This window comes from Geotrypetes seraphini, chromosome 10 (assembly GCF_902459505.1).
Source record: "Geotrypetes seraphini chromosome 10, aGeoSer1.1, whole genome shotgun sequence".
Taxonomy (NCBI): Eukaryota; Metazoa; Chordata; class Amphibia; order Gymnophiona; family Dermophiidae; genus Geotrypetes; species Geotrypetes seraphini.
Genome location: NC_047093.1, coordinates 37268069 through 37280283, shown reverse-complemented (window position 1 = coordinate 37280283; position 12215 = coordinate 37268069). Strand labels below are relative to the sequence as shown.

Here is a 12215-nt window from a genome sequence, read left to right as displayed (position 1 = left end):
CACTCTCAAGTTTGTCCCGTCCATGTCCTTAATGTACACTTCCCTTCTCTCTAATAAAACTTTACTTTTATAAGCATAACCTTTTATCCTTATTTTAACATTTTATTGTAAACCGGCTAGATACCTGTTGATGGTCGGTATATTAAAAATTAATAAACTTGAAAACCTACTAGACCCACCTTTCTACCACCCCAATAGCCCTTATGGCTGCAGGTGCCACTTATATGGCAGTACAATAGGGTTTTGGGGGGTGCACATCTTTCACCATGAATGAAGTGGTTAGAGTGGCTTATGGGCCTGGGTCGCCCTCTCTATGGTTCACTAGTCAACCCCATAAACTACTTAAGCCACCTCGTTGCACATCTAATAGGCTTTCCTATGCCATCTGCTGATATTCTGGAGGCAGGTATGTACATTTTTATTCCGATTTTTATGGCGGCGGTGGGGAGTCAGTGTTCACTGGGGGACTGTATGGGGGTCTATACTTGCAGTGGTTATCTGGTCACTTTGGATACCTTCTGAGCATTTAAACCTGTTTTTAGATCGCCGAAGTCACTACGTATAAGTTCCATCTAAGCAGTCTCGTTTAACTTTTGGTTATACTTGCAGTACGACTAAGTCTAGGTCAGCCCAAATCCCACCCTCACCACTCCTCCTATAATGCCCCTTTCAGCTCACGAGAATTTGCAGGAGCCATTAAGGAAGCCGCTCAGCACTAAGCAGCAGTGCAAAATCGCACGCCTGCTCATGCTTCTCAGCGCGGCTAAAGACACTCACATAAACCTGTTAACAGTGGGGCAGGAGCTTGGAAAGTTCGCTCCTGCCCGCTGCACCTCCACTGACAATCATCAGTAGAGGTATGAGCCTGAGTCTAGGACAGGGAAGGTGGCAGGGTGCACGGCAGCAGGAAGGGCAGCAATGTGCAGAGCCTGGGAGTTAGGGAGGGTGCAGAGTCTGACGGGGGAGGGATGGAAGGGTGCTGGGTGCAGAGTCTGACAGGGGAGGGAAGGAAGGAGGCTGTGTGCAATGCCTGACAGGAAGGGAGCTGAGTGCAGTGCCTGACAGGAGAAGGAGGGAGTGAAGGAAGGGTGATGGCTGCAGAGTCTGGCAGGTCAGGGAGGGAAGGAAGGAAAGGGGTTGGGTGCAATGCCTGACAGGGGAAAGAGGGAAGGGGGATGGGTGCAGTGCCTTGCAGAAAGGGAGCTGGGTGCAGAGCCTGACAGGGAAGGGCACTTGAATATTAAGCCACCCAACTTATATTCGAGTCAACCATTTTTCCTCCTTTATGGAGGGAAAAATGAGGTCTCGACTTGTATTCAGATCGACTTATATTCGAGTATATACAGTAAATTATTTAAATCATGGTTTTCTACAGAAAGACTTATTCTTGTTGGTATAATCTTAATATTTACAACCAGATGAAGGTTTCATTTTTGAAAAATTACTTTTCAGATTAGTTTTATAGTTTATCTGATCTGGTTATATTAAATTTTTAAAATAAAATTCATATTTGTATGACTTTTCTGCTATATTTTATTGAAAGGAGAAAAATCATAATTACCTTAACAACAATTTAAATAGTTTTATTTAGCCAAAACAGTTAACATTATATCACATGTATTCTCATATTTGCTTAAACATCTTAAAATACTGGCTTCTGTAGCTCACTCATCTTCAATCTTTTTGTTTGTTCATAATCTGGGGGGAAAAAAAGCAAGCTTTATTATGTTCCAAACGATTTCTCAATTAGGAATGAATGAATCCAAAGGAAGAGAATATTCTTTCTATGCCAGCAGAAGAAACTACTGCTGTTAAAAGTGAAATCGTATCTTTGGTTAACATACAGAAATGCTCTTGAAGAACAAAAGGAAGTAGAAAAGTGAAATGTGGATGACAACAACTGTGTTCATTGATTTCACTAAAACTTGAGATCCAGTTGTGGATCTTAATCTTAAGGTAAACAAAAGTTGCCATATGGTACTATCTGTATTCTGACTATGACTTACCAGGGAATAATGGACCGCTTTAATGCACTATAAACCACTGCCAACAGGCAATTATTGAGATGGCTTGGGGAAATCCATTGATAATTCCTAGGATAAGTAGCATAAAATCTGTTTAACTAGTCTAGCTAGGTACTTGGGATCTGGGTTGGCCACTGTTAGAAACAGGATACTGGGCTTTATGGACCATCAGTCTATTACAGTATGGCAATTCTTATGTTCTTAATATGTCCTGCAGAAGGGAAGCTTTTTGTTTGTTCTATGACTAGAAAAGCTCCTATAAAGACGATCTTCTTTGTAGATTGGAAGATTTATTTGATGAGAAAATCAAAAGACTGAGGATAATGCAGTGTGACATGTCCCAAAGGGAAATAGCTAGTTCCAACAATGAAGCTTTGGAAACTGTAGGGGTGTTTCCTTATTTGCACCTGAAGGTTAGGCCTCTCTGACATCAAGCCTGAACCATTGTTTGCAAGAAATCATTCCAGCCTAAACCATGCAAGAAGAGAACATCTTTGCTGTTTATGCCTGATGCATTCTGGGTATGTACCAGAACTGTATTCTAGTCAAGGACATCCAGCTATGCCTATATGCTCAGCCTGTGTGAATCTTGGGGGAGTCATGGCTCATGTGCTGGTCTTATCTAACGAAAGCGCCTCTGTTTCACGGCCTGTGTGAGACTCTATACAGAAAGGCTATTCATCTAAGTTATGTTTCTGGATTGGTCCGGAGAGGTCATCTGATGAACCAAGTGGAATGTGCCTAATTATTAATTTAGTCTGTGTTAGGATGTGAGGGAACTTGCATCTTATCATAGATGTTCTCTGCACTTCTATGATAATTAAGACCTGGAAACTTACCTCTTGTGACTCTCTGCCTGAGAGAGAAACCGGACTTTTATACATCTGGATTCCATCACATAAAGGAAACCTTGGCTGCCAACCTAATTTACAGCTGTTCCAGTGACTAACGGACTCTTGTTCCTGTACCAAGAGAATTCTTATCTTCAGTGCTGAGTAGAAGACGTCTTCCCTTTCACCTGACCTAATCAGATGGTAAGAATAAGGAACTTATCTATCTTATCAGCTGGGGTTAGATAAAAGAATTCTATCGTGGTTCGGGATAAGGAGATGTAAAGTTACTCGGGGTGATAAGCTATATTTTTAGTTACTGCTAATCAGGAATTATTATTATAAGGAATTGTTTAGAGTGTAAGAATTAGTTTTACTCATTTATCTAGCAAGTGTGCTGTGATAATTATGTAATGAGATATATATATATGTATTCAAAGACATTGTGAACAAATAATTAGTTTATTATTTACTGCTGGCTTATGAATTATATTTTTATATTTCTAATAAAGTATTTCTCATAGCCTGGGTCTCTATTCTTAGTATAAACTGGCAAAATAACAAATCTTGGGGAAGGAGATTATGGTTTTCCCTAGCATCTGACAAACAGGCACGTATTTGTATATATAACTGATTAGTCATCCATAAATCTTTCTACAAAACCAACTGCCATAAAGATTTGGAAATTAACTGCCAGGATACAGAGTTGATAAGGAGCCTAGAAGAGAGAGACCAAGGGGGAGGGGCCAACTGGCCCGATGATCCTGCCCCAGCCATTAAAGAACCAGCAGGCAACTCTGCAGTGGAAGGAGCCGGTTCGTGGTCTGGACCCCCTTCACGCCAGCAAGCACTGTATTGGCCATCAATGCTTTCTGCAGTGGGAACAGCGCTTCATGGCCTCCACCATGAGAACAAAGTTTTGAAACAAAGGTGTGCCAGAAGACCCAAAGAGAACTAAGAGTGTGCATAAGCTAACCCAGAAGAGGAGGAACACCTGGACAGAAAAGTAAATAATGAATGTCTAGCGAGGCCGCTATCAGAGAGCCTGTTCCATAGCCGCATCGGAGCCTCCCATGCTCCTGAAAGGAGAGCCAAGTGCCAGTGCTATAGATGGCTCTCACCCATCTATCCTGAGGGAGGAGGGAGTTCACCCGCCTCTGTACAAACAAGGGTTGCTCTGCCAGATCAGGTGGAAGATCGCCTTCTTCCAACTCCTCCACAGGAGCAATAGAGGGAGATGAGCGAGAACCCCTGGTCACAGAATTCGGGAAAACAGGGGAGGCAGTTGCCTCCACACATCACAAAAACGCGGACGTTTGGGCAGAGGCTTCTCTCCTAGAAGATGGCTGCAAAAGAGCATCCTGTACTGCCAGAGCCTCCCCCTGGCTATTGGGCAAGGAGGCTATGGAGAACAGAACTGTGGAAAAATTAGGCCCATTTTAAAAGATAGGCTTGATGGAGCAGCAAGACAAAATCGGGTGAAAAGGGTTGCCCACACCCTGGATCCAACTGCAGCACTCCTGAACTAGTACCGCCAGATGAAGAGATCAGAGTTGATAAGGAGCCTAGAGGAGAGAGACCAAGTAGGAGACCAAGGGGGAAGGGCCAACTGGCCCGATGATCCTGCACCAGCCATTAAAGAACCAGCAGGCAACTCTGCAGTGGAAGGAGCTGGTTCGTGGTCTGGACCCCCTTCACGCCAGCAAGCACTGTATTGGCCATCACTGCTTTCTGCAGTGGGAACAGCGCTTCATGGCCTCCACCATGAGAACAAAGTTTTGAAACAAAGGTGTGCCAGAAGACCCAGAGAGAACTAAGAGTGTGCACAAGCCAACCCAGAAGAGGAGGAACACCTGGACAGAAAAGTAAATAATGAATGTCTAGCGAGGCCGCTATCAGAGAGCCTGTTCCATAGCTGGTGTTAGACCGCATCGGAGCCTCCCATGCTCCTGAAAGGAGAGACAAGTGCCAGAGAGTAAGTGTTCACTATAGATGGTTCTCACCCATCTATCCTGAGGGAGGAGGGGTTCACCCGCCTCTGCACAAACAAGGGTTGCTCTGCCAGATTTTTTTTTTTTTTTTTTTTAAATTAACATGGACAGTTCCCCTTTCTTTTGTTTTTATAGGAGGGAGCCTTAGGGCAGAAGCAGTAGGGAGGAGAAGGGGGGTATGGACCTGGCTTCCCCAGGAATATATCCCCTAGACAGGAAAAGAGCCCAACACCTCCAGTCTACAACCAAAGCAGAAAACTACAGTGGGAGTCCTCTCATGTTAGCAAGGTCCAGGAGCATGGGTGAAGTCATCTATCTGCCTGCTGGAGATATACTGGATGTGCGAGGAACATGCCATCTGAGATATAGGGATCACACATTTACTGTCCTCAGTCTTCACCTGCTGGTGGCTGGACAACCCATGCGTCTGGATTTGTCTGCTTATGATTATGTTGGCATTACCTTATACATAGACCTATAGGTTAAGAAGTCTCAGTTGAGGATGTACAGCACTGGCCCTTCATGTCTGGGCTTTTGTGTGAGGTTACAGGGGCATGATCTACAGAGACAATCTGATGGAGAGAGATTAAATAAAATCTCATTAGTGCAGATTATGTTCTGATTTCTGCACAAGTGATAAGCCACTTTTCTGGTCAAACTGAGGAACTGCAGGGAGCCTTTGCTGGCAGTTGAAAATGCTGTGTGACACACCTACTGATGGTGATTTGACCACTTCCTCAGTCAACAAATTCCATAGTTTCATTTTGGATTAAGTGAAAAAAATCTCAATTTCACTCTATTTATTTTTATTTAAAACATTTGTAGCCTACATGTCAAGCATCTATGCAGATAACATCATTACATGCATAATAAAACTAGAAAGACTTAAAACAAATCAAAATAAATCACCACCATACAGTATACAATTCAAAAACATCTACAAAGAAATAAACTAATTAATAACAAAACAATAAAATACCCAAATCTGAAAATGTCAGTTGGAAAAAATGAGCTTTCAAACTTTTTCAAAAGGCCAAAAAGTCAGTGATCAAACAAATACAATCAGGGACTGAGTTCCACAACGATGGTCCCACTACTTGAAACATGCAAGCATGATTCACAATTTTGATCTCAAGAGTGAATTGAAAGAATAATCAAATAGTCTACTGATAGCTACATGGAGTGCCTGCCAGCCACAGTAGTATTTGAAACGTACCAAACCATCTTTCTATGAGCACATGCTTTCTAAAATCCATAAATCTGGAAACCCTAGCAGACCAATTATATCTAGTATAGGTACACTCAGAGGAAGTACCTAGACTTATAGAAAAGATTCTTAAACACTTAGAGGGGCATAATTTTAAAAAAAAATGTCTAAGTCCCCTTTTGGCCTAAGGCCTTAAACGTTGAAAGTAGAAGCAGGGAAAATTATCCATTATCAAAAAAAACATCCAAAAGGAGGGTTGTTTTTTTTTTTTTTTATAATGGTCTGCCTCTACGTTCAGCTGTTTAAACGCCCAGACCACCACTAAGTCTAAACTTATACCATATAATCAACCTAAAAAAAGCCTAAGCCCCAAATGTCCAAAACAAGGGCTTTTAGGCGAAGGAGGAGCCAGTCCTTTGCTTAAAAGCTGGATTCTGTAACCGGTGTCTGTCAAAACCAACACCGGTTACAAAATCCAACCCCCCCCCCCCTCCACCCCCCGACGGCATTGCGGTAAGAGGGAGCCCAAGCACTCTTGCCCCGTGGCACCCCGGACCTTCCCGACACTATCAAGGCAGGAGGGAGCCCGTCCCCCTGCCCCGGACTACCCCGAACTCCCCGACAGGATCGGGGCAGGAGGGAGTCCAAGCCCTCCTGCCCCACAGCAGCCCCGAACCCCCGATGAAGATCGGGGCAAGAGGGAGCCCAAGCCTTCCTGCCCCGGGCACCCCCGAACTCCCCCACAGGAGGGGCTTAAGCCTACTGGGCCTATTCCAGTTGGCCCAGGCGTCTCAAGCCCCACCTGTGGGCGGGATTTGAGCCGCCTGGGCCAATCAGGTCCTAAGGTCAGCCATTCAACAGATGGCTGGCCTGTCGGACGGACGGGCTTAGCATCCATCCGTCCGACCAACGTTACTGAAGGTATGGGGAGAGGGGTGGGGGGGGTCGGCGGGGGGAGGTCGCGGGTCAGCGATCGGGGGGGCCCTTGCGTTAAGGGCAGGAGAGCTTGGGCTCCCTCCTGCCCCGATCCTTTCAGGGAGTTCGGGGGTGCCCGGGGCAGGAGGGCTTGGGCCCCCTCCTGCCCCGATAGTGTTGGGGAGTTCGGGGGTACCACGGGGCAAGAGGGCTTGGGCTCCCTCCTGCCCTGATTGTTGTCGGGGGGGGGGAAGGGTGGATCGCAGCAGGGGAGATGAGCCATCTCTCCTGCCGCGATTACTGCTGTAGGGGATAGGCAGGTTGCTTGGGCCGCTGAGCTGATCGCAGCAGCCACGATCAGCTCAGCGGCCCCTTTTCAGCACTTATACCTGTTTTGACTTGGTCTAAGTCAAAACGTATAAGTGCCAACTAGGCAACCTGCCTAAAGTTTTGGTTATACCTGCTGCTCTCCTAGGTCGGCCCATCTCCCGCCCTTTCCCCTCCTCTAAAAACACCTCTTTTCTCTTTGTGCGTTTAGAGGCAGGGGAAAGGCCTAAGCTGGTTTTAGATATGTCTAAACCCAGCTTTGATTATGGGTACTTGGACGATCAGGGTTTTGGTCATCCAAGTACCCATTTAGGCCACTTTTTAGACGTGGGGTTTTGGTTTTTTTTTTTGTGAGCCTCTTAGTACACAAGATAAGCAGCTTCATACAAGACACCATAACTTTCTGAACAAATTAAAAAGGCATCAAGCATCAGGTGTTGTTCTGGTCACAATGGATGTAGAATCACTATACAGCAAAATTCCCCTAAAGTTGACCTAGCTGCATGTGATAAAATTCCTAAAAACCCACAAATAGCTATTACAAAATTTATCAAATCCATTCCAACTCGCAACTATCTTGGCTTTAACAATGGTATCTATCTGCAAATCATGGGCACTGCTATTGGCACTAAGATAGCACCACAATAAGCAATCCTCTTTGTAGCAGATCTGGAAGAGACATTTTTGAATACATATCAGACTAAACCCCTAAAATACTACCAGGATCCATCTGTTCACTTCTGCATACAAACATATTAGTTGGATTAAAGCTAAAACACCGGTGCCTTAAAAATGGGTTTAGGGAGTGACAAAGTCCTGCATTAAAAGATGCCAAGAGCCCATATTTGGCATGTTAGTAGTAAAGAGCCCCATCAAATCTCTCATTATTTAGATATAGTTAGGATTACTTCACTTCAATATGTACAAATCTCAGTTTCTTCTACTATTTAGATGTCCAGTTCTCCAATATCAAGATCTTTCTGCAGTTCATGGGTTGTAGCTACTTTTAATATTTTTGTGTCATTTGCAAAAATGTGATCACTATACTTGTTTCTTTTTCCAGATCATAAGTTAAACACCAATCTAAGTAACAAATTCTTAGATACTCCACTATTTACCTTTCCTCTAGTAAATTTTAGGCATGCTATGAACCACCAGAAGAACTAACAAATCATTTCTGGAAGAGATCAAACCAGCTATGTTACTCAAAGTCCAAATAATGAAGTTATGACAGTCTTATTTTGGTCACACCATCAGAAGAGAGAGATCACTGAAGAAAGACATTATGTTTGGGAAGATCGAAGGAACCAGGCGAAGAGGGCGACCTGCAATCAGATGGCTGGACACATTGAAAACAACCATGGGGATGACGCTGAAGGACCTTTCCAGACTAGCACAAAACAGATTTCTTTTTAGATCCGCAATTCATCAAGTCGCTAAGACTCAAGCACGAGTCAATGGCACCTAACAACAACTAGTAAATCTGACCATTTTGACTCTCTGTTTCTTGTATTTTTATTAATTACATTATATTACATTAGTGACTTATATTCCGCCTTAACCTTGCAGTTTTAGGCGGATTACAAAAGAGGTACTCTGGCCATTTCCAGGTGAATTACATAATCAAGAACCTATTACAAGATCTGGTTTCCAGTCTGAGATTTGTTCTGAAGATCGCAGGTTCAGTTTGTTTTAACAAATTTCTTGAATAGCAGGGTTTTTATTTCTGTTCTGAAGGCTATATAGTCTGGGGTTGAGATCATTTCATCACCAAATCAGAAAATTAGCATTAAAAAGGGGGGAAAACATGAAAAATTATAAAGCATACATCACAACTCTTTCCTAAAGTACCAAGAGAAACCCCGACTACATCATGAGCAAGAAATTTTTACATACCCAATAATCCCAAATGATTTAATTTAGGCAGATTCTAGGAAAAAATGACTCAGCTGGAGGCGTGTCAGACATCTGTTTTCTACACAGAATGGCTGTCATTTAAGATTCCTTGAAAAAAAAATGCCTTCATGATTGGAATTTAATAAAATATGTAGGGAAAACATCAGAAGAAAAATCCCTAGGTCTCAAAAGCAGGAACTGCTGTCTCCTCTTTACATTTTGACCACTTTTTTTTTTAAAACCAGAGACACTAACACCATGATATATGTAGAAAATTCATAATAAGTTCCAAATTGGGCCTCAAGACTAAACCCCCTCTTCTACTAAATCATGCTAGCGGTTTTAGCGTGGGGAGCCGTGCTGAATGGCCCACGCTGCTCCTGACGCTTATAAGAACTCTATGAGCGTCGGGAGCTGCGCAGGCCATTCAGCGCGGTTCCCCACACTAAAACCACTAGCACAGTTTAGTAGAAGAGGCCCTAAATATCATTGCTGAACTAGCAAAAACTATATCCATATTACTAGATTCTTAATGAAATGCAGACAGAAAGTTCAGCACCTAACTTTCAGAGCCAATGCAAGGGCGACAGGTGCCTAGTCAGCCTAATATTTCCCCCTCAATCAACTTTCAGGATCACAGACTGCAGCACCTCCCCCCAAGATTTTAAATTAAATTCAACAATTATGATCATTACACAAACATCCGATTACAATGCAGATTAAAATATATATGATGGATGTCAAAACCTATGGTTTTGCTTAAAATAACTGTGGCATTAGAAAACCACCTAATGGTCAGATGAGTCTTGAACACCTTTTTAAAAGCTGGAAAGCAGCAGGTTCTAGATACCGATGAAAGAGAATTAGAGGAAATTTCAGCACTTCCACTATATAACATTGAAGCATCAAAGTAGCTCTCACCTCCTCGTCAGTTCTAGGACCAGTTGTTCCATGAAGTGGTCATTTATGACATCCAAGAACATATACTTCCCCAGCTTTCCTTGATGATACATTTGCCCAAACATGCTGGAAACAACTGAAACATTCTATTATTATGTTTCCATTCTTAACAACTTACCTAAACTGCAGTAGCATTTCACAGTCTCTTTCAGCATCTTGGTTTGATGCACAACGGTAAGTCCCCAGCATTATACTCTTCATAAATGAAACTTGTATCCATAAAATAAGATTTCAAAATGCTGCTCATTTCCTGCAGATTTCTATCCTACTTGACTTTGGAACCTATGACATATATTGCCATACTACCACCACTTTTATTGTTGTCATTTACTTATATTTTGTATCCTAGTATCACCAAGCCCTATGGTTTTCTGACAGAGGGTTCATCAGGCTTCTTGGGGATCACCATCATGTAAGCCTTACATTGTAAGGTGCTCAAGTTTTAAATTTGGTAGGGGAGCTGGGGAGAGAGAGAGGGGGGTTATTGTGCTTACTCATTGGTCCACCCAGAAACTGCCTTCTATGCTACTGCTACTAGCATTAACAGACAGACAAAATGTACTCTTGAATGAGGTAATTTAAAGATACTGATTCCAGCCGTTTTTCTTCTATAAAGACATCCTTTCCGGATACATTCCTCAGAAGCATGCACTGTACTCTCTGGCCTCTGTCGGAACAAAAAAACTGATCTCCCAGGTTCTCCACACAGCTTGCCATCATGACTGGCCTGATACATCAGTCATAATAAACTAATGAACAATAATACAAACGGTATTAAACTGGGAAGAGCTCTATAAACAAGTTGGCTCTCGTCGCCAGCAAAGGAAGGACGTAGACAGAATACAATCTTTTTATGATAGAATGATCCACCAATCACAGGACGCTTTACATTGGTTGACGGCCCAATGGTTGACGATAAAGGGTGGGACAACGGACAAGGTGGTGGAAGCGCCTACCTGTCAGTTTTTCGATCATTCTGTTGGTACAGAATTAAAAGAAAGCCGAGCATGGCAAAAAAATAAGTCGTAAAAATAAAGCATATCGCTGAAAGTGGGGGAATACATCACAGGTCACTCAAAATAGTGCACACCAAACTGACAGGAAAAAAAAAAAAGCTTCTGGATAACGTTCAATCAGGGTGGCCTGGGCGGGGGGTGGGGTAGATAGCAAAATGCGGAACCTACTTGGATCTCGGTATGAACGGCCACTTTTAAGTTTTGGACTCTCCTTTTCTGGTCCTTTCTCCCGACACGTCCTCAGTGTGGGCGGCTGCCAGCAACACTTCAGACCTTCTCGAGGCGATGTCAGGCTGCTGCCCTCGCGCCGCTCAGCGGAGAATCCGATAGCGCCAACGGCCTACCGGCTCGAGACACCCGTTCTACGCCTCGCGCCGCCTCACCTCTATACCCCCCCCCCCCGACTCGGGCGCTTACCCTTCACCAGCCTCTTCCAGGCAGAGAAACCCACATTTGGTTTTTGTTTTCTACTTACCGAACGGCCGCCTCGGAACACTCCTCTTTCTTCCGCAACCGTACACCAGTTAAAAAATCATCCCAGCGCCTCCTCTTTGCCTGACAGTGACTAGTTCCCTCACCTCTATAGAGGTGTTTCGAAACGGGGAACAGTCAGGCTGCAACTCCACAGTAGTCGCTACAGCTTCCGGCAAACACGCAAGAGCTGACATCACGCAAAAACCGGGAGGCGGAGCCTGAGCCTGTGATGCAATAAGAGGGCGGGGTAAAGGCGTTTGGAGGTGACGTGAGCTCACGCATGGCCGAAAGAGTTTAAGACCTGATGCGCTTTTGTTTGTAAAGAAAGTATGAGGGGCCAGCAGAAAAGTTCTCAGCCAGCATCGATTTTCCACTTTTTTCGTTCCGTCGGAAAAATACGGAACAAAAAAAGTGGAAAATTGCTGGACTAATTTAAGTGTATAGCCCTTGATGGAGACTACTCCAATTCGGTTGGTTGGGCTGAGAACTTTTCAGTGGCCCCTCGTACGGTATAGAAATAACAGCTTGCAAATAAAATACTGTTTAAGGTTAGATATCTTTGCATCGGACCAAAT

At 43.7% G+C, this 12215-nt stretch overlaps 1 protein-coding gene across 6 annotated transcripts in view; it reads right to left on the bottom strand.

The window, feature by feature from the left end:
* Nucleotides 1-11854, bottom strand: part of NDEL1 (nudE neurodevelopment protein 1 like 1) — a 102444-nt gene extending 90590 nt beyond the window's left edge. For 2 of the 6 annotated variants that reach the window (XM_033961240.1, XM_033961242.1), the window contains exon 1: nt 11642-11854. The gene's annotated coding sequence lies outside the window, so the exon portion shown is untranslated. Of the gene's footprint in view, nt 1-11334; nt 11359-11641 lie in introns of those variants that run through there. The other 4 variants (XM_033961243.1, XM_033961244.1, XM_033961238.1 and 1 more) reach the window with 3 other exon arrangements.
* Nucleotides 11855-12215: the final 361 nt, after the last annotated feature.